Genomic DNA, 19,901 nt, shown 5'->3' with positions numbered 1-19,901 from the left:
CTCTTATTCACCAGCAGGGTTGGGTAAGTATAAATTCGAGGCAGATGGCCGCCCACTTTTTATCTAGTTCTGCTAACTGGTTTCTTCCAGTTAATGACCAGATGTTTTCTCTCCACAGTCCCCAAAGTGCTTGCTCATTGTGGAAACTGTTGGGTTTCTCTATAATTTTTAAGGTCTTGACAATATATATGTTAAGTGCCTTGAGATAATGTATATTATGATTTGGGACTAGACAAATAAAATTGAATTGAATATTATTCATCAAAATGTAACAAAATTACATTAACTAATTCATCCGAAACAAAAGTTATGCACACATTACTAGTTACTTTGCTTTCTTGACTCAGAAGTGAGCTCAGGAGCTTTTAAACAACTCTGAATCCTCTGTGCACACACACAAACACCTCCATGACTTCATACACACACACACACACACACACACACACACACACACACAGGTCATTTTTCGCATACTATAACAACTTTCTGTTAGATTAATCTTTTCTTGAGACAAATCTTATATGTTCCATCTCAGGCTCTATCAATCCTGCAGTTGGTATCACAGCCTGCAACAGCTGGTGGTGGCTGATCATTTGTGATCATTCGATAAACAGTGATTTTCTGATGTCAGATACTGGTGCATTGCCTTTTTTTGCAATGCAGAGAAGGTGTTAACATCTCTGTAATACTTTTATAGGCAGCCCATTTCAAAAGATGTGAGCAGTTTATAATTATCAAGTCTATTTGCTCTACACTTTGACAAATATTTGTTTCAGGTTACAGAGAGACAGTGGCTAAGGTTTAGGAACCTCTCGTATCATGAACCTCTTTTGTTGAACCTGCACGGTTCAACAAAAGTCTATCTGCAAAATGTCTGCTGACCACCTAGAACCAAGCTCATTTACAGCTGTGCTCTGCCTTCATCTGGGAATAGACCCTGGACGAACAGATTAAGGCATAGGGCTGTGACTATGTTGAATTGATTGAAATGTAACAACTGGTTGTGGGTCTTAAAAATGTGGACATTTTTGTGCACAGCTATAGTACTATTATTCCATGACAAAAGAAGAACTGTGAGAAAACTGGGAAGAGTAAGGCAAAGAAATGCATGGCTGTTCATTCTCTCCTCTATCATCTACTAAGCTATTATGCAATACTGGCAGCAAGAACAGGAAAATTCCAGCTTTCACACAGCAAAGGAAACCTTGGTCCTTTACACGCAGGCACGCACAAGCGCACACACACAGTTTCTTGGCAACATGTGAACTGGATTAAACTGGTTTAGAGTATGGGAACACTCGTATGCCCGGGAGGGTTGGGGTGGGTTATGTGAGTTGACAGTTGAAGGGACACATTCAAGACTGAACTGGGATAAACTGGAATCGGAACACAAAGGAGGCATAACAGCAATAATGCCAACTTCACTATACTTGACTGGGGAACGGACTTTGATTCCTGATGCTGTGTTGGCGGGGTGAGTCCCAACCACAAATGCCAGTTTACACTTTAATAAAGTATTTAAAAATTTGACTTACTGATAATCCAACCATATTTATATTGTGTGCTGTGTGCATTCATTTAATAACATCCAACATTCAAGTTCTGATGTACGATGACCAAAGGTTTTATCTGTTCTGGCTTGTCTGTGTTATGCTAGAAAAAAACTTGTTCGCAAAATCTCAAAAGTTTAGAGTCATGATGAACAGCTACAGTCGAAGTTAGGCTAAAAAGTCAGCCATCAATGAGATTACAGCACACATTATCACACAAACCCCCCCTTTGCAACACTTACATAGTTACAAGCAGCCAAGACACACACGCACGCACGCACGCACGCACGCACACACACACACACGTTTCTCTATATTCTCCGATTCAGTTTCTTACCTTTTACTGATTTTCTGCTGTTTTTTTTAAAGGTGGTAGTAACATTTTTAAAGCATAACTTGCAAATGATTTACCTAGAATTGCAAGAGGTCCAGACATCAACCCTCCTCCCCTTCTGGGGTCCGGATAATTAGAGACATACAAATATGGGCTCTGACTAAATCAGCTTAATTAACATTTTTATTGCACAAGGTTGCTTTTGTAACAATACAAAATCAAACACTAACTGGCAAAAATACAATGCCTATTCTGGACAAACATGAAACAAAGTGCAATAAACATTCTGTCTTGGAATTTGCATATAGGCCTACATTCCATTTAACCATAAAGATGTAACATCCTCAAAGACAAACATATAAAGTGCTTTAAGTTGAACTGAGCTTAACAACCACTTAAAGATTGAAGCAAAAACTTCTTAGAAAAAAGAACAAGAAATAATTTTCATAGTTTCATTCACATGTAGCCTATTGTCTGTCGGCCTACTTCCCTAATTCAGTGGGAGAAATTGGCTTTAGCTTTCTCTGCTAGTATTTTGAACCTTGGGAGGAATTGGGTCAGTGCCATTCTCAAACAGGCATGTAAATGTTCATTAGTCATTCTTGAACGGTATTGGTCTTAAAAATGTTAAGTGTTGAGAATGCTGATTCGCAACTGTATGTGGAGCCAAACATTGTCAAGGTGTGTACTGCCACTTTAGTGAGACCAGGGGAAACTTTCTCAGGTACAGTCTGTAGCCAGAAGCTGGCAGCATCACTAACTCCACACTGCTCTTTCAGTACTACATTTACTTGCAGATCAACAAGTTCCATCAGTAGAGATGCCATATCTACCCACCTGAAGGTAATTTTAGCCTCCTGTGAAAACGTGGTCACATTTTTGACCAGAAAAGGATTCTGAATGAAAAGGAGGACCTGTTCTCCCAGGCTGAAGTCATCAAAACGATGTTTTTGTATGAACTCAACATGAGAAGAAATATCTCTCTCCCCCTGAATTTGCTTCATTGCTGGAAAATGTGTAAAGTTCTCTTGGAGATCCACTTTGAAAATCTCCAACTTCCGCTGGAAAGACTGGACAGCTGCTACCAAATCACACACAGAGTTGTTCTTGCCCTGCAGTTTTAAGTTGAGGTCATTTAGGTGTGAGGTTATGTCAACTAAGAAGGCCATAAAATCATTTTTTCTCTCATCTTCCAAAAAATGAGCAAACTGTCTGGCCTTATGATTCTTGTTGTTCCAGGAACACTTATTTCATTTCGAATGGCCCAAACACGTGCTAGAACTCTGCCTTTGCTCAACCATCTCACATTGCAGTGCAGCAGTAGGTCATTTGAATTTGCATCAACTTCCGTCAGGAATTCTCGAAGGAGGCGATGTTTATGTGATGACGATGCCCTGAGACAGTTGATAAGTTTCATCACAGTATTCATAACCTCTGCATACTCTTCTGAAAGAACAGAACAGACTGATGGATAATGCAGTGATATCATGGAGGGAGCTCCATCGATGGTGATGGACACAACATCTTTCATACTGATACCTCTCTGTGTTAACATTTCTTTTATAGCTAAGTATATGTCTTCCCCTCTGGTGTGTGTTGTAAGTGCTGTGATGCCTAAAATGTCCTCACAGAAATCGTTCCTCTCTGCTCAGTAAAATCTGACATATACCAAAAGCTGAGCATTGTCACTAATAACAGTTGATTCATTAACTGCTAAAGCTATGCACGGTGCACTGTTAATAGCAGCAGTGAGCTGTGACTGAACATCCGCTCCTAATATTTCTGTGCGTCTTGTGGCTGAGAGGGGGATTTGTTTAATTTTTCTGTCAGTTCACGTCTTTCTTTTCCATCCAGAAGTGTCTCGGACACAGCACAACACTCTTTAACGATGCTCCCATCTGTAAAGGGCTTTTAATGTTGTCCCAAAATCCACTGTATTCTCAGCGAACACTCGTATGTCCGCTGCTGTGCGGAGAGGGAATGAGAGAGGACCCGCGTAGACCGCTCACACTGGGCTTTGAGCTCATTGATTCTGCGGGTCCTTACCTCGGACTGCTGCGGGTCCGAGTCTTCAAAGTGTCTGTGTTTGGTTTCATAATGGAGTTTTAAATTGCCGCTTTTGACAACCGCAACAGACTCAGAGCAAATGAGACGCACCGGTCTTGCTGAGCTCACTGCAGGAGTAACAAACACATACTTTTCTGTCCACTCTGCTCGGAAGACTCAGTTTTCAACGTCAACTTTCCCTAACTTTTGATAACGCCATATTTCATCACCTTCATCTCCGTCTGCGTGCTTCTCTCTACCTAGCAACCCGGCTACACAGTATATGATAGCAACCCATAGGACCCAAGCGGCTCCACTGGGCTGGCGTCGTTTTGCCTGATTAAAAGTCTCTTAAAAGTCAAACAAGGCCGCCGAAGTATTTATATATATATTTTTAATGGAGAGTCGCGGTCCGGATGGAAACCTCTCGCGGTCCGGATTTGGACCGGAGTCCGCCAGTTGGTGACCCCTGCTCTAAAGTGTTTACTTAACCTCTGATATTTATGATTAAACTGTACTAAGTACATTTCCCATTGACTACAGATGACTTACCTGGTTTTTGCACATTTACCCCTTATAATAAATCAAACAGGACACTTTGGTGATATCTTAATTATCAATGATTGATTTGATTAAAACCAAAACGTAAAAGGCCTGTGATTAATTTAAAATTCCAACAACATGTTCATCAAAGTGTTCTTGTATGATTACAATACTGTACATGTTGCTGCTGTTACTTTTTACCAGATGTTCCCTTAGAATCATGAGTAGTAAAATGTTTCATAGATAACTTTATTGCACATTAAACTACATTAATTAATTTATAATCCAACAAAAATGAAATACAGTTGTGGATCAAGGTAAACATGATCTTCACTCTAGGAAGATTAATCTATAGTGCTTAATATTTAGTGAGTATAATTTACAGTAGAAATGTTAGAAATGAGAAAGCACAATAGTAAAGTAGTATTTCATATAAATCTTACAGCACTTCGTCTGTTTACTGTAAGAGCAAAAGTCCAAAGCCTGGAGGAACACAAGCTGCTCTCTCACATTTAAAACGTTTAACAGTTTGTAGTTTAACTGTAATGATGGTGATGCAAACAGTCCAGGAGCAGTTATTCATCACGGTTCATGTAGCAGCTCACATCTGTTCTGACGTCTCTTCATGTTCTGCAGATTAAAACAGTGTTAGAAAATATTTTACACCACACTATTTAACATCAGTTCACATGCTAACTTCAGTTAAAACTCTGAAATATGTGGACATGTGCACCACTGGCATTTCAGATGATTTAACATGAACTTTACCCTGGATGATGGAGGCTAACTGTGTTAGCAGCTAGTTCTCAGCGCAGTCGAGAGTTCGGTGTGGTCAGTAGCCGGTGTAGGTGGTCGTGTTTACTCTGCGCTGATGAAATTGGAAACTCTCAGCTTCAAAACAGCAGTTCACAAACCAATGGTGACGTCACGCTTGGTTGCCATTTGGTTCCCACACAGGGGACTTAAATGATGAGGGAGGGTCTTCACACTCCTGTTCTGTCTGCGGTCGCTATGACCACGAGCCGACAGCACATCCGGTCCTTCACGAAAGTTGACCCTCGGAATTTAAGACTCAGACAAATTAGTTCTGCACGTGAACTCGCTGTATTCGTTCGGTACACCTGCCTACCGAACCAAAAGGCCTGTTCTGGAAATAAACCTTTAATATACACACACACACACACACACACACACACACACATTCAACACTGACACACATTCGAGCGAGCGAGCGAGCAAGCGATGCAAGCCATGAACAGCTGCTTCTTGTAAATGCCTACCCTCATTTCCAAAGAAAGCGAGAGAAAGAGAGTAGTAGTGCACATAACCTTTTGTTAAGGTATCTGTTAAAACAAAGGCCACTCTTGTGACACTCAGGTTCAGGCTTATTGGGATCAAGTCTAATTCTCAGCGTGCCTGAGTCTTCACACACAAACTGATAATCACATGTATTTAGTTATTAATCGATGATGTAGGATCATGACTGTATCGTTCCGGTTACTTTCACTCTGATGTCCTGACTGTTTGCTTCACGTTACTTCTCTCATAATCTCTAGAGAATCAAACAAACACAAAGTAAACGTCAGTCCTGTACGTGTCCTAATGACTTGTGATCAGTGATGGTGTTAAGTGAGCGCAGGTGAGAGGAGTGAGAAGAAAGCAGACTCCGACAGAGAGTCTGACACAGGACGACTGGACCTTTAATGATATCTGATCCTGGAGCAGTGGTTTTATAAAAATTAAGAACGTAGCGGAAAATATGATTATTTTCAGTCACTGTATCAATGCAGAGTCGTCGTCCTCCTCTCTGCAGGAGCCAAAACATTAGCACGTGTACTGCTGCTCCTAGGCTCTGTGCTGTGTGTCAACCTAACCTGATGTGGGTGTAACTCTAGTCCAGCCACATGATTGGTTTGACGTGGCGCTATGCTCATTATCATTGGCTGTTCGTTGTCTGTCAAAACATGGACGGGATGAGTTATATCGACACGTCTTAAACTTCTATCGAGAAAAGTCATATCCCGTTAATTATCGATATCGTTTTATCACCCAGCCCTACTTTTACATAATCAATTACGTAGTGGCTTCATCCCAGGAATAGTTCTGTTTCTTGCTAATCTAGTAGAAATATTGACAAGTCCCCTAGCTCTCCAAAAAGTGCAGCTGTCTGTGTTCACCACACTCAAAAAAAAACACCAACTTTGGGCACACACCCACAACCAGCCACCGATTATGTATTATAACTCCTGGTTTTCTATTACAGTTATGTGCCAGACAGGAGCAGAGTTTCCCCCCCCCTTCTCCTCTATTTGCTCTCTACTTTGAATCCCCATGGTTGGTCTACTTCTGTGACTGGCCATGCTGCTCATTTCATTCAATTCAATTCAATTCAATTCAATTCAGTTCAACTATATTTGTATAGCGCCAAATCATAATAGAAATTATCTCAAGGCACTTTACATATGTCCTCCAGGCTGGCCTATCAGCAGTCAGGGCTCTATATATAAAGACACTGCTTATGTACTTGTCTAATTTTTTTATTTAATTAATTTTTTCACACTGCCTGCCTGCTGTGCTTCTTTGGGTTAGTTTGTTTTAAAACAGACATCACAGAAGCTTGAGAGGAAGTGGCATTCCACCAACCTAGATGATTTTCACCTAGCTTGGAAAGATAGCCTGATAAATTACAAGAAAGCACTCAATAATTGCCAGAAACTCCTATTATGCATTATTAATAGAATAAAATAAGAACAACCCCAGATTCCTCTTCAGCACTTTAACCAGGCTGACAGAGAGTCACAGCTCTACTGATCCATCTATTCCTTTAAGTCTGAGGAGCAATGATTTCATGAGCCCCTTTACAAATAAAATTATAACCATCAGGGAAATAATTCTCCACCTCCTCCCCATGAATAGCACAGATACAAATGTATATTTGGACCCCTTTTCTTCAATAGATCTTTCTGAGCTGACTTCACTAGTTTCTTCCTCTCAACCATCAATTTGTCTATTAGACTCTGTCCCAACTAGACTTTTTAAAGAAGTTTTTCCTCTAATTAACGGTTCCATATTAAAATCAGATTAACATGTCTTTGTTAACTGGCTACGTACCACAGGCTTTTAAGGTAGAAGTAATTAAACCTCTGCTTAAAAAGCCCACTTTTGATCAAGAGCTGTTAGCTAATTATAGACCCATTGCAAACTTGCCCTTCATTTCCAAAATCCTTGAAAAAGCTGTTGCTACACAGCTGTGTGATTACCTAGATCAAAGGTCTTCAACAGGGGGTCTGCGGAGGTACTGCAGGGGGGGTCGCGACATTTTTGGTTGATTAGACAATTTTTTTAATAACATTTTTTTTTTTTTCAACCAATTTTTATTTAAATGTCTTTAAATACACATTAACATGAATCCAACATATTGTAGCGAACGGATAAATGGAGGCAGAAGACGTTATCTTTCAGTCAGCAATGCACACATTCAGCGACACACAGGAGCTCTCTCAAGCTGGGCACCGGTTCACTCACAGCAGGAGACTAGCCTAGACCTGTCCCTCCAAGCCTCCTGTACACAAAGAGGAGGACCCGCCCCAATCGCTGCTGTGCCAATCACGAGGCCGCATGTTACACGCTGGCTCTGTCAGGTACCCCGTGATTGGCCGAGAGCCTATTCAGTCCCCAGCTGACTAAGATCCCAGACACAAGGACGCACGCTGCAATATTATTGAAAAGAAGATACCTTTGTAAAAGAAAAAAATAGAACAAATAACAAATAAAAAAACCGACAACATTTAGTTCACCCACAAATCCTTTTGCAATCATTTTTGCAAGATATTCCTGGTTCTTAGTATTAAATGCACAATAACAGGGTAGCTATGTTTATACATGGCACTAGGTCCAGTTTAATATAAAACACAATTTTATACAATATATATAGTAGGGGGTCCCTGCTCCATCTCTATCAGTTTGGGGGTCCTTGGCCTGAAAAACATTGAAGACCCCTGACCTAGATAGTAATGGTTTGTTGGAAGACTTTCAGTCAGGATTTAGAATCCATCACAGCACAGAAACAGCACTGTTAAAAGTTACTAATGACCTTTTCATGGCATCAGATAATGGACTAGTCTCAATACTTGTCCTGCAGGATCTTAGTGCAGCATTTGACACCATAGATCATAAGATTCTGTTACAGAGACTGGAACAACATGTAGGGATTAAAGGAACGGCATTAGGCTGATTTAAGTCATATTTATCAAATAGATTTCAATTTGTTAATTGACTCCTCCATGCACACACAAGTTAGTCATGGAGTTCGAAGATTCTGTCATTGGACCGATACTCTTCACCTTATATACAGTATGCTCCTGTAGTGGAAAATTCAACTGACCAGGTGTCTCACTGCTGTGATACTGTCTACCTGACAGGATGGAACCCTTATTTGGCGGTGTCTCACTGCTTTGACCTTGATAAACAGGGTGTATGCCCTTATTTGGTGATGTTTTCTTCCAACTGCTACAGCGGACGGACAGACACAGATGATGATCTCATGTCTTTCATGTCTTTTTTCATATTATGTTTTATGAAACGCCTCTTTGTATAAGTTCTGGCTTTTGTGAACTTGCGGCCAGTTCCATTTTGAGCACCTGTGCTTGTTGTGTAACCTCTGCAGAGCTTACTATTATAAAGACTCAAAGGCAACTCCAGTCTGAGAATTTCATTATTTCAAATCTCAAGATGAATTTCCATCACACTCCCTTTAGGCAACATCATCAGAAAGCACCATGTACATTTCATAGTCACGCAGGCGAAACCCAGCTGTACATATATGACGCCTGATGAATCTAATCACTAAGTTCAACTTCAGGAATGTCTCAAGAACATCAAGGCCTGGGTGACCCAAAACCTCTTACTTCTAAATTCAGACAAAACTGAGGTTATTGTAATTGGCCCTAAACATCTCAGAGAAACACTGTCTGAGCAGATAGTCACCTTGGATGGTATTAGCTTGGCCCCCAGCTCTACTGTGAAGAACCTTGGAGTTATGTTTGACCCACATATAAAACAAGTCTCTAGGAAAGCTTTCTTCCACCTGCGCAATATTGTGAAAATTAGGAACATCTTGTCTCAGAAGGATGCTGAGAAACTAGTCCATGCATTTGTTACCTCCAGACTGGATTACTGTAATTCATTATTATCAGGATGTCCCAGTAAGTCTGTGAAAAGCCTCCAGTTGGTCCAAAATGCTGCAGCACGAGTGCTGACAGGAACTAGAAGGAGAAATCATATTACTTCTGTCTTAGCTTCTCTGCATTGGCTCCCTGTAAAATTCAGAATAGAATTCAAGATCCTGCTCCTCAACACCATATTATCCAAATAGATCACTCTGCTCCCAAAATACAGGCTCTCTTTTGTTTCCAAGAGTCTGTAGTCCCACTCTGGGTTCAGGAGGCAGACACCATCTCTACATTTAAGGTTAAACATAAAACATTCCTTTTTGATAAAGCCTATAGTTAGGGCTGGGTCAGGTGAGTCCTGAACCATCCCTAGTTATGCTGCTGTAGGTCTAGACTGCCATTGGAACTCCCATCATGCACTGAGCACTTCTCCCCTTCTTTCTGTCTCTCTGCCACCAAATGTATTTATTTATTTTACTACATGTCACTACATAGTCTCTGTCTCTCTCTCTCGTTGCAGGTATCTCTGACTCCAGAGCTGCAGGATTCAGACAACAACAATTATTATCATTATTATTACTATGATATGAATTGTTGCTGCTATAATTGATAACATCTTTACATCCATAATTATCACTCTTATTGTTTTCATTATAACAACTAGTGAGAGCTGAAACCTGACGGTGCACAAATGTTTATGGTCTCTCTCTCCTCTCTAGGACTTTAGAGCTGCTCTCAGACATGCACTGAACTCTGCAGTGTTCACAAACATTTTTAGCACCTCACTTGAGACATGGTAGGTCCCAGTCTGCTTCAAATCCTCCACCATCATCCCCATCCCCCAAAAACCAAGGACCACAGTGTTAGACGTAATAAACACGACGTTTATGTCCTTTTACCGTTATTTCTTTCAACTCTTCAACTGCAACACATGGACGGTGCCATTACATTTCTGCCCAAACCCTTTCTAGACCCTCTGCAGTTCGCCTACAGATCTGTAGAAGATGCTGTAAACATGGCTCTCCACTTCATCCTCCAGCACCTGGACTCCCCAGGAACCTACACCAGGATCCTGTTTGTGGACTTCAGCTTTGCCATCAACACCATAATCCCTGCTCTTCTCCAGGATAAGCTCTCACAGCTGAGCGTGCCTGACTCCATCTGCAGGTAGATCACAGACTTCCTGTCTGATAAGAGGCAGTGTGTGAAGCTGGGGAAACATGTCTCTGACCCCCGGACCATCAGCACCGGATCCCCCCCAAGGCTGCTGTCTTTCTCCTCTGCTCTTCTCCCTGTACACAAACAGCTGCACCTCCAGTCACCAGTCCGACACCACCCTCATCGGAGCTGATTCAGCCCATCCATACTGTATCCCGAAAATCTGAGTAATCCAGTGTTGATGTCTATTGTGTAGAATAACATGTTTCACATGCCGCTACGATAATAATTTAATGTGTCTTAAAAAGAAGCTCATAGTCTGTAGTTGATGCACACCTGAGGGTAAAATTGGAAAATATAGTAAGCAAATATGGATGAATTAATATTCCAGGAAAATTTCTCCTCCAAAACAATATAAATTAAATATTTTGACATCTCAAATAAGACAAGTCAATGTTTAAAAAGAGTAACTAATATAAAATAATGTGCGATCAAAAATAAAGGCTTTATTAAACTGAAAGCCTCATTAAAACTGTCAAAAGCAAATGGAATATAATGCTCAATAAAGAAAAGGAAAAAGGTTGAGGATAGCTTATGCACTTTTAGTGCATGAGTAAGGAAGGTTTCTCTATACTTTGGCCTTCATGTAACATAAATCTTATCAAATGTTTTGCATAAAAATTCAAAATAATTTAAATGCACTGACAATATCTCTGAACAGAATTATTAAACACAACTAGTTGAAACAAAATATAAAGTGCATCCTTCATTAAAAAATGAGGGCTCTTTTAGAACTGACAGGCTGCTGTATGCGAGTGCATGCAATGATGTCCTTTTCATATTGAAATTGTAAGATATTTTGTTTAGTTGCTTTATTGTGGAAGGTTGGTTTGTGTTTCCTGTCAGGAGGAAATCCTTGTCTTCTACCAAGGAAAACGGCTGGTCATCAAGAGTGATGAATTCCATGATTCTGTCATTAATTGCTTTAGCCTGTGGACTATATCTAGCAAACTTCCTGCAGTTCTCAAATGCCTGCTGGATAGGCACTGCTGCACTGACACTCACTTTGACCTTCTTTTCCCTTACTAACGTTGGCTGCAAACGCCTCGTATTCTCGCCATACATCGTGTTGAGAGTGGATAAGTGTATGAATGCATGTAACTATATTTGTTCAGGAGGAGGCGCTGTTGCGCCTCATATGGCATGGAGTCACGTGTGACTGATGACACCACTACCTTATAAGGGGCATGTTTACCCTCTCTCACCCTGTACCTGACTCTCACGGAGAGCAGCAGGTTGTGCACAGTTCTGCAATAAACAATGCCACGAGATTGATGGCTGAAGAGACAAACTTCTGAATGTCTGTTCATCCCTTAGAATTATTATTTCGCTGTGCAGGTAGGCAGAAGGAATAAGCCTAGGTTATGGGCCCAGCAACCGAGAATGATTCTAAAGTTTGACGGACACGTGCGTCGATAGCTAGCAAGACTGCGCTAGCATACAGAAGTAGGATTATCCAAAAGAGCTAGTTTAGCATCGGGAGTACCGGGAAGCTAAAGCTAGGCTAAAAAGGAGCTAAACTGAGCTACAAACACAAAAAGCCATGGCGAACAGAAGCAAGAGCAAGTGGCCCACGTTTGACGGGAGAGCAGAGGAGTATGAGCTCTGGGAAGAAAGGATGCTGTGCTGCATGCATGGAGTGGGGCTGAAGCAGACGATCCTCACAGAGCCCGCTGGACCACTGACGGTGGAAGAAAAGGCTAACGATGACAAGCTGAATGCGGACGCCTATTGTGCATTGGCGCCGCTACTTGACAATATGAGCTTGGGACTGATATTCAGAGACACGAAGGACAAGGGCCGAGAGAGTCTCAAAGTGTTAAAAGAACACTACATCGGAAAAGGTAGGCCCCGGATTGTCTCCCTGTACATAACAATGACTGCGCTGAAGAAAGCTGACAACGAGACTGTAACCAAATACGTTATCAGAGCTGAGCAGATCATTACGGCACTCAGGGGTGCAGGTGAAGCACCGAGTGAGGGACTGATGATGGCGATGGTCATGAGGGGGTTACCGGAGAAGTACAAGCCGTTCACACTGATGGTGACGCATGGTTCAGCGGACATGACGCTGGGAGAGTTCAAGGCAAAGTTGAGGAATTCCGAGGCTTCAGAAGACTCAGACCCAGTCGCAGAAGAGGCAGGAGAAAGGGTGCTGAGGGCCCAAGCGGCGCCAAGGAAAAAGACCGGGCCAGTGGAGATGGTGTGTTGGCGGTGCAGAGAAAAGGGCCACAGAAGGGATGACTGCACAGAGAAAGTTTGGTGTAGTTTTTGCAAAAGCAGGGGGCACACAGACAAGGCGTGCACAAAGAAGGAGCATGAACGGAGCGCCCAGTGTGCGTGTGTCCAAGATGGCGGCGGCAACGGCGGTGGCCGTAGAGCAGGTCGTGAACCAGATGGCGCCCGGGGAGGAGGGCGCCATCTGGGCACAAACAGAAGATGCCAGTCTCTCAGGGCAACGGCTGCAGATCCAGAGAAAGGGACTGATCGTGGACACGGACGCGTCGTCCCACATCATCAACGACAGGAGCAAGTTCAAGAGCTTCGACAGCACCTTCAAGCCGGAGCGACACAGCATGGAGCTGGCAGACGGGAAGCGTACCGTCGGGGTGGCGCAAGGCAGGGGAGATGCACAGGTATGCCTCATAAACAGTGAGGGGCGCCGGTGTGCAGTGACTTTAAAGAACGCTCTCTACATCCCCTCGTACCCCCAAGAACTCTTCTCAGTGAAGTCTGCTACTGCTCACGGTGCCAAAGTGTTCTTCGACGAAGGTAAAGATGTCATAGTGTTGCCGGATGGCACAAGGTTTGATATTTATGTATGTAAGAGGATGTACTACTTGCAAACTGAGTGTGATGTAGATGATGTGTGTCATGTCAGCTATGATATCCAGACATGGCATGAGGTAATGGGTCACTGCAATTACGAGGATATCTTGAAGCTGCAGGATGTAACAGAAGGCATGCACATTAAAGGTGCAAAGCGTAGGCCTGATAAAGAATGTGCAGTGTGCATAGAGGGAAAGTTCACTCAAACGAGAAACAGAGATCCGACTGATAAGATAAAGACACCACTTGAGCTGGTGAACACAGACCTAGCTGGTCCAGTAAACAATGAGTCCATAGATGGTTTCAAGTACATGCAGTCTTTCACAGATGTGTGTACGGGGGCAGTGTTTGTTTACTTCCTGAAAGCAAAAAGTGATGCAGTTCAGGCCACTGAGAAGTACCTGGCAGATGTAGCGCCTTATGGCACTGTGAAATGCATTAGATCAGATAACGGGACCGAGTTCACTAACAGAGAGTTTCAGACACTACTGAGAAAGAACAAAATCAGACACGAGACCTCCTGTCCTTACTCCCCGCACCAGAACGGGACAGCTGAAAGGGAAGGGCGCACTCTTTTCGAGATGGCCAGATGTAAGCTTATCGACAGTGACCTACCTAAGAGTCTTTGGCACTATGCCATCCAGGAAGCAGCCTATACCAGGAACCGGTGCTTTAACAAGCACACAGGCACTACCCCATATACAGCACTGACAGGTAAAAAGTGCAATCTAGCCAGGATACATAAATTCGGGTCAGTGTGCTATGCCTACCAGCAAGACAGAGGAAAACTAGATTCTAGGTGTGAGAGAGGACTCTTTGTAGGGCATGACAAGGGCAGTCCCGCCTATCTAGTTTACTACCCCGGTAAAGGAAAAGTGCAGAAGCACAGACTGGTAAAGTTTGTCACCAAGACAACCTGTGAAAACGAGACTCAGACACAGGAGCTAGGACTGGACCCCAAAGTAGATTGTGACAAGAGAGTAGAGACTCCACAGCCTAGTGTACTGAGCACAGATGTACAGACTGAAGGTCCACAGTCAGCACCAGAGGATGATGGCGAGAAGCACCCTAGGGTGACGTCACATGCCTCAGACAGTGGGAGATATCCCACCAGAGAGCGTAAACCCCCGGGGTATCTGAGAGATTATACTCTGGAAGATACTGATGATGACAGTACACTCGCTAGTGTAGATTATTGCTAGGCCATGACATCAACTGAGTCAGGAAAGTGGAAGAAAGCGATGGACGAGGAGATGAAGTCCCTAGAGGACAACCAGACCTTTACCCTGACTAACTTACCAGAGGGCAGGAAGACAGTGGGAGGAAGATGGGTATACTCGATCAAGGGTGACATTGACGGACACGACCAGTACAAAGCTAGGTTTGTAGCGAAAGGATACAGTCAGAGAGCAGGGATAGATTATGGCGAGACGTTCTCACCAACAGCCAATCTTACAAGTATACGTGTAGTGATGCAGAAGGCAGCCCAAGACGATTTGATCTTGCATCAAATGGACGTGAAAACAGCCTATCTGCACGCCCCCATTGATCGAGATATCTACATGGAACAACCTGAAGGTTACGAAAAAAAGGGAGAGAAGCTAGTGTGTAAACTAGAGAAGTCAATTTACGGCCTGAAGCAGTCGGGGCGTAATTGGAATGAGATGCTCCACACATGTCTAGTAGATGACAACTTCACTCAGAACCTGACAGACCACTGCGTCTACACAAAAGAGTCTAAAGAGGCAGGGAAGGTAATAGTAGTTATCTGGGTGGATGATCTTATCATTGCAGCCAGCAACAACGAGAGTCTAGAGAAAGTGAAAAACATGCTTTCTACCAGATTTAAGATGAAGGACCTAGGTAGGTTGAAGTATTTTCTGGGCATGGACTTCAGCCAGTCTGACGGCTGTGTAAAAGTGTCACAAAAGAGGTATGTTGAAAAGATACTGGAACGTTTCGACATGCAGGAGTGTAGAATTAGAGAAACACCATGTGACCCAAAGTTACTCTGAAGATGCGCCTAAAATGTCTGATGTGAAGAAGTACAGGGAGGCTGTCGGCAGTCTCATTTACTTGACAACCTGTACACGTCCTGACCTATGTTTCGTGGTGAGCAAGTTATCACAGCATTTTGCTGACCCTACAGATGAACATTGGGTTACGGTGAAACATGTTTTGCGTTATCTGAGAGGTACTGCAGACAAACAGCTCTGTTTCAGAAAGAGCAGAGAGAGTCTAGGCCTACGGGCATATAGTGACGCAGACTGGGCTGCGGACGCTAGTGACAGACGCAGTACCACCGGGTATTGTGTGAGTATGGGTAAAGACAGCTCCTTAGTCTCTTGGAAAGCCAAGAAGCAACCCACGGTAGCATTATCCACATGCGAAGCAGAGTACATGGCTCTAGCTCTAACAATACAGGAGTGTATTTATTTGGAGCAACTACTGGGAGGTATAGATACCTATGTGTATAAGAAAACTGTTGTTTATGAGGATAACAAGGGGACAATTGCGCTTGTTAGGAACCCTGTGTGTAGACAAAGATTTAAGCATGTGGACATCAAATATCACTTCATTAGGTCTACCATAAGGGAAGATAAGATGTCACTTGTTTACTGTCCCACAGACGACGCAGATGTTATGACAAAGCCCGCCTCCAGACTTAAGCTGAGGAAATTTGCAGGAGTCATGTTTGGTGTGTAAAATGTTGACATTTGACTATGCCATGTTTTTGTTTTGTTTATTTGGTTATGTAAAAGTTGTACAGTATACACGTCATTCATAAGTGGGAGTGTTGAGAGTGGATAAGTGTATGAATGCATGTAACTATATTTGTTCAGGAGGAGGCGCTGTTGCGCCTCATATGGCATGGAGTCACGTGTGACTGATGACACCACTACCTTATAAGGGGGATGTTTACCCTCTCTCACCCTGTACCTGACTCTCACGGAGAGCAGCAGGTTGTGCACAGTTCTGCAATAAACAATGCCACGAGATTGATGGCTGAAGAGACAAACGTCTGAACGTCTGTTCATCCCTTAGAATTATTATTTCGCTGTGCAGGTAGGCAGAAGGAATAAGCCTACCTGTTAACACATCGTCATCGCGATGACAGACTCTAAGGTGATTTATGAGTTTGGTATTGTTAAATTTGCAAATGTTTTTCCCCCTCACGGAACCTTTGCACATTTGTTACAAATTGCAATCCTACAGTCGCTCTCAGAAAGTGTGAACAAATTACAAACCGGCGACGCAGTTTTCAGTTCCGACGTAAACACATCACGCTGGTATGGACAGGCACGGATGTATGATGTCATGAGCGCGACCAGGCGGTTTATCGGCTTTAATTTCCGATTCCGATAGATAATGAATAACAATAAATGTAATTGAATACCCCTGTCCTAGCCCCTAACAACTGAGAGGCTTGCAACAGGAAAATCAGGTAACAAAATTTAGGTGACACATCTTGACCGAAAAAAACTGAAATCAACACACCAGTAACCGTCAGTTTGTCCTTGTGAGCCATTTCCTTCTATCAATAAACTAATACATAAAACTGGAAAAGATTCAAACAGTCTCATTCGTTTGTACATGAGCTTTTGAGCCGAGTGATCAATAAGGTGTTGAAAATAACTTCACAAGCACACCATCTACAATGCCAATACATTCTAGAATGGTAAAGTAGTTGTATACTATCTAAACTGAATTATTGAATAATAGTGTATAGAACTAGCAGTATGTGAAATAAACCAAATTACATTTTAGTCATTTCAATCAAGAACAAAAAGTCCAATTCTGTTGCAAATCACGTGAGGTGCCCCTGTGTGCAAAATCAATGTGTGTGTTGAGCTGCAGGGGGCCCTTCAACAACATCAACTACAAGTTTAAACAAAGATCCTACTGTCATCTACTGATAAACATCAATTTCACAATGTTTCAATTTCACTGTGCTTTTAAATCAACTTCATGTTGCTATACAGCTGGACTGATTTTAACAACACATTGAACTGCTCTGAGCGAGGTGAAGCTACATGGAGCAGTTGCTCTGGATCCATGTAGACTAAAGGAGCAGCAGCACATCCCTTTCGTCTACATGTCAGAGCCGATGATTCCAAATCACCGAGGCTTTTCAAACTTGATTAAACAGATGTTGTTCCTTCAAGTATTTGACGTGTGTCTACGCTTCTGCTGAAAAATCTGGTTCCCTCTGGATCCGGCTGGTCTGACCATAACCCTGCAGGATCTGGATCGATAGAGTAAATAGGGAAAACAGAATAAGATTCACTAACTGGTTATGTTCGCTGCAGAGACCGTGTCAGCTGCTGTTTTGACATGGCCGTTGCAGACTGAAGCGCAACCCGATCCTGACGGTTCAGCAGAAAGCTCAGCGACGTAGTGTGACTGCGCCATGACAGCGGTGTGAAATGTCGACCATGAGCCGTGTGTCAGTAATGAAGGCTTTGAGGACTTACCGGCGATCTAGCGACGGCTGCAGGGTCTGAGAAGGTCCCCGCCGCACAGGGTGACAGGATGCGTCCGGTCTGAGGCAGCTAGGCCTGCTCTCTACGGGGGAGGGGCTTGTTCCCTCTCCTCGTCTCCCTCTCTTTTTGAAACAAATCTGTATTTGTATGCTAATGTTGAACACGTTATCTAGGACATCGTTTCAGTCTGTTTTAAACACCATGAAACCACAGCAGATGTGTTTTGAAGGGACTGCTGAGAGACAGAGGGACCATGAGTCAATCACAACTCAAACACACTGCTCCACCCAGTGGCGGATCAAGGATATTTGGAAATCAGGGGCCATGTAGGAGGGCTTAATTACATGTTCAATATCCGTGCATAATTCCATATTCAGTATGGTTCAAATTCAAGATATTCCTTTTTTACTGACAATGTGTACTTCAAAAGAGCGTAGAACATAAAAAAAAAGGTCACATTTGTTCACTTCCACTTCAGGGGCAAATCAGAATTCAGCTGCGGCTTGCCCCTGGCTCCACATAAGAGCCCGGCCACACATACACAAAAACGTTCACCTCCTGTTCACTTCCAATCTGTGCAAGCGAGGAAGCGAATAAAACATTAGCTTCCTGTGGCAAAGCAAATCTGCAGCATCGCTTCACATTGAGTGAAATTTTGGTGAACTATGACCCACGAAATTTGCATTTGCGTATGTGTGACCAGGCCCTAAAGCTGTCAACTTAAGTCATGCGGTGGCCGTGAATGTTAGAATGTCTGTTGAGAAGAAGAGTCATATTTAATAAACTGCCTTACTTGTGTGTACTTGCGGCGCATATTCACATGCACAAAATGAAAACCTACACATCCAGCTACAAGCTCTGTGAGGACCAGTAAGGATGCTATTATGTGGTGGCTCAAGGTGCACATAACTTCAAACAAGACAATGATTCTCTGTCAATGTGAAGTACAACTCTGGACTAAGGTGAAGAGCCACTGATATTGATCTTTAGATGTTGACTTGCACATCGTGGATTGTGAAGGTGGGTAGTAAATTGTGATCATGGACCATAGATCATGACAGTGGATGCCGAATCAGATATCGTGATTGTGGACTGTTGTGGTCGATCGTGATCATGGTGATTGTGGATCAGATGATAGTGGATTGTGGATCGTGATGGTGGATCCTGATCATGGTGGTGGATCCTGATCATGGTGGTGGTTTGGGATGGTGGAGTGACGATCGTGGTGGCAGCCGATCATTTTCTACCATTACTGACAATAACTCCTCCATTTCAATTGTCACTGCTGCTCCCTTCCTCTCTATCAGACATTTTCTTATGTATAAATACTTAAAACATTGACACACCTTTCCAATATGTTAAAAATTATTTCCTCCACTCAATGTTGGAAATATTGTAATTTTGTTGATGTGTTCGGTTACACCTATTGCATTTCTGTCCATCCTGGGAGAGAGATCCCTCACATTCTTCCACTGTTAATAGGTTTTTTTTGGTAGTTTTTCCCCAACTCTTATTGAGGGTTAAGCACAGAGGATGTCACACCTTGTTAAAACCCTATCAGACAAATTGAAATTTGTATAGCCCATATATATATATATTATTTTGGTTGTTAATAACCAACAATCAAAATAGTATTTTCTGTCCATTAATCAATCAAATTTTATTTGTATAGCCCATATTCACAAATTTAAATTTGTCTGATAGGGCTTTATATATATATATATAT

General features: G+C 42.6%; 2 protein-coding genes across 3 annotated transcripts in view; both read right to left on the bottom strand.

Annotated features, from left to right (window-relative positions):
- The window catches only part of abat (4-aminobutyrate aminotransferase), a 45,554-nt gene extending 27,156 nt beyond the window's left edge, over positions 1-18,398 (bottom strand). Inside the window, exon 1 of the mRNA XM_035180837.2 lies at positions 18,167-18,398. The gene's annotated coding sequence lies outside the window, so the exon portion shown is untranslated. The remainder of the gene's footprint in view (positions 1-18,166) is intronic.
- LOC118123436 (methyltransferase-like protein 22) overlaps positions 1-19,901 on the bottom strand; it is a 640,601-nt gene that overhangs the window by 600,675 nt on the left and 20,025 nt on the right. The gene's annotated exons all lie outside the window — the stretch shown is intronic.

The sequence above is a fragment of the Hippoglossus stenolepis genome, chromosome 16, assembly GCF_022539355.2.
Source record: "Hippoglossus stenolepis isolate QCI-W04-F060 chromosome 16, HSTE1.2, whole genome shotgun sequence".
Classification (NCBI taxonomy): Eukaryota; Metazoa; Chordata; class Actinopteri; order Pleuronectiformes; family Pleuronectidae; genus Hippoglossus; species Hippoglossus stenolepis.
This window is presented reverse-complemented; position numbering and strand designations above follow the sequence as displayed.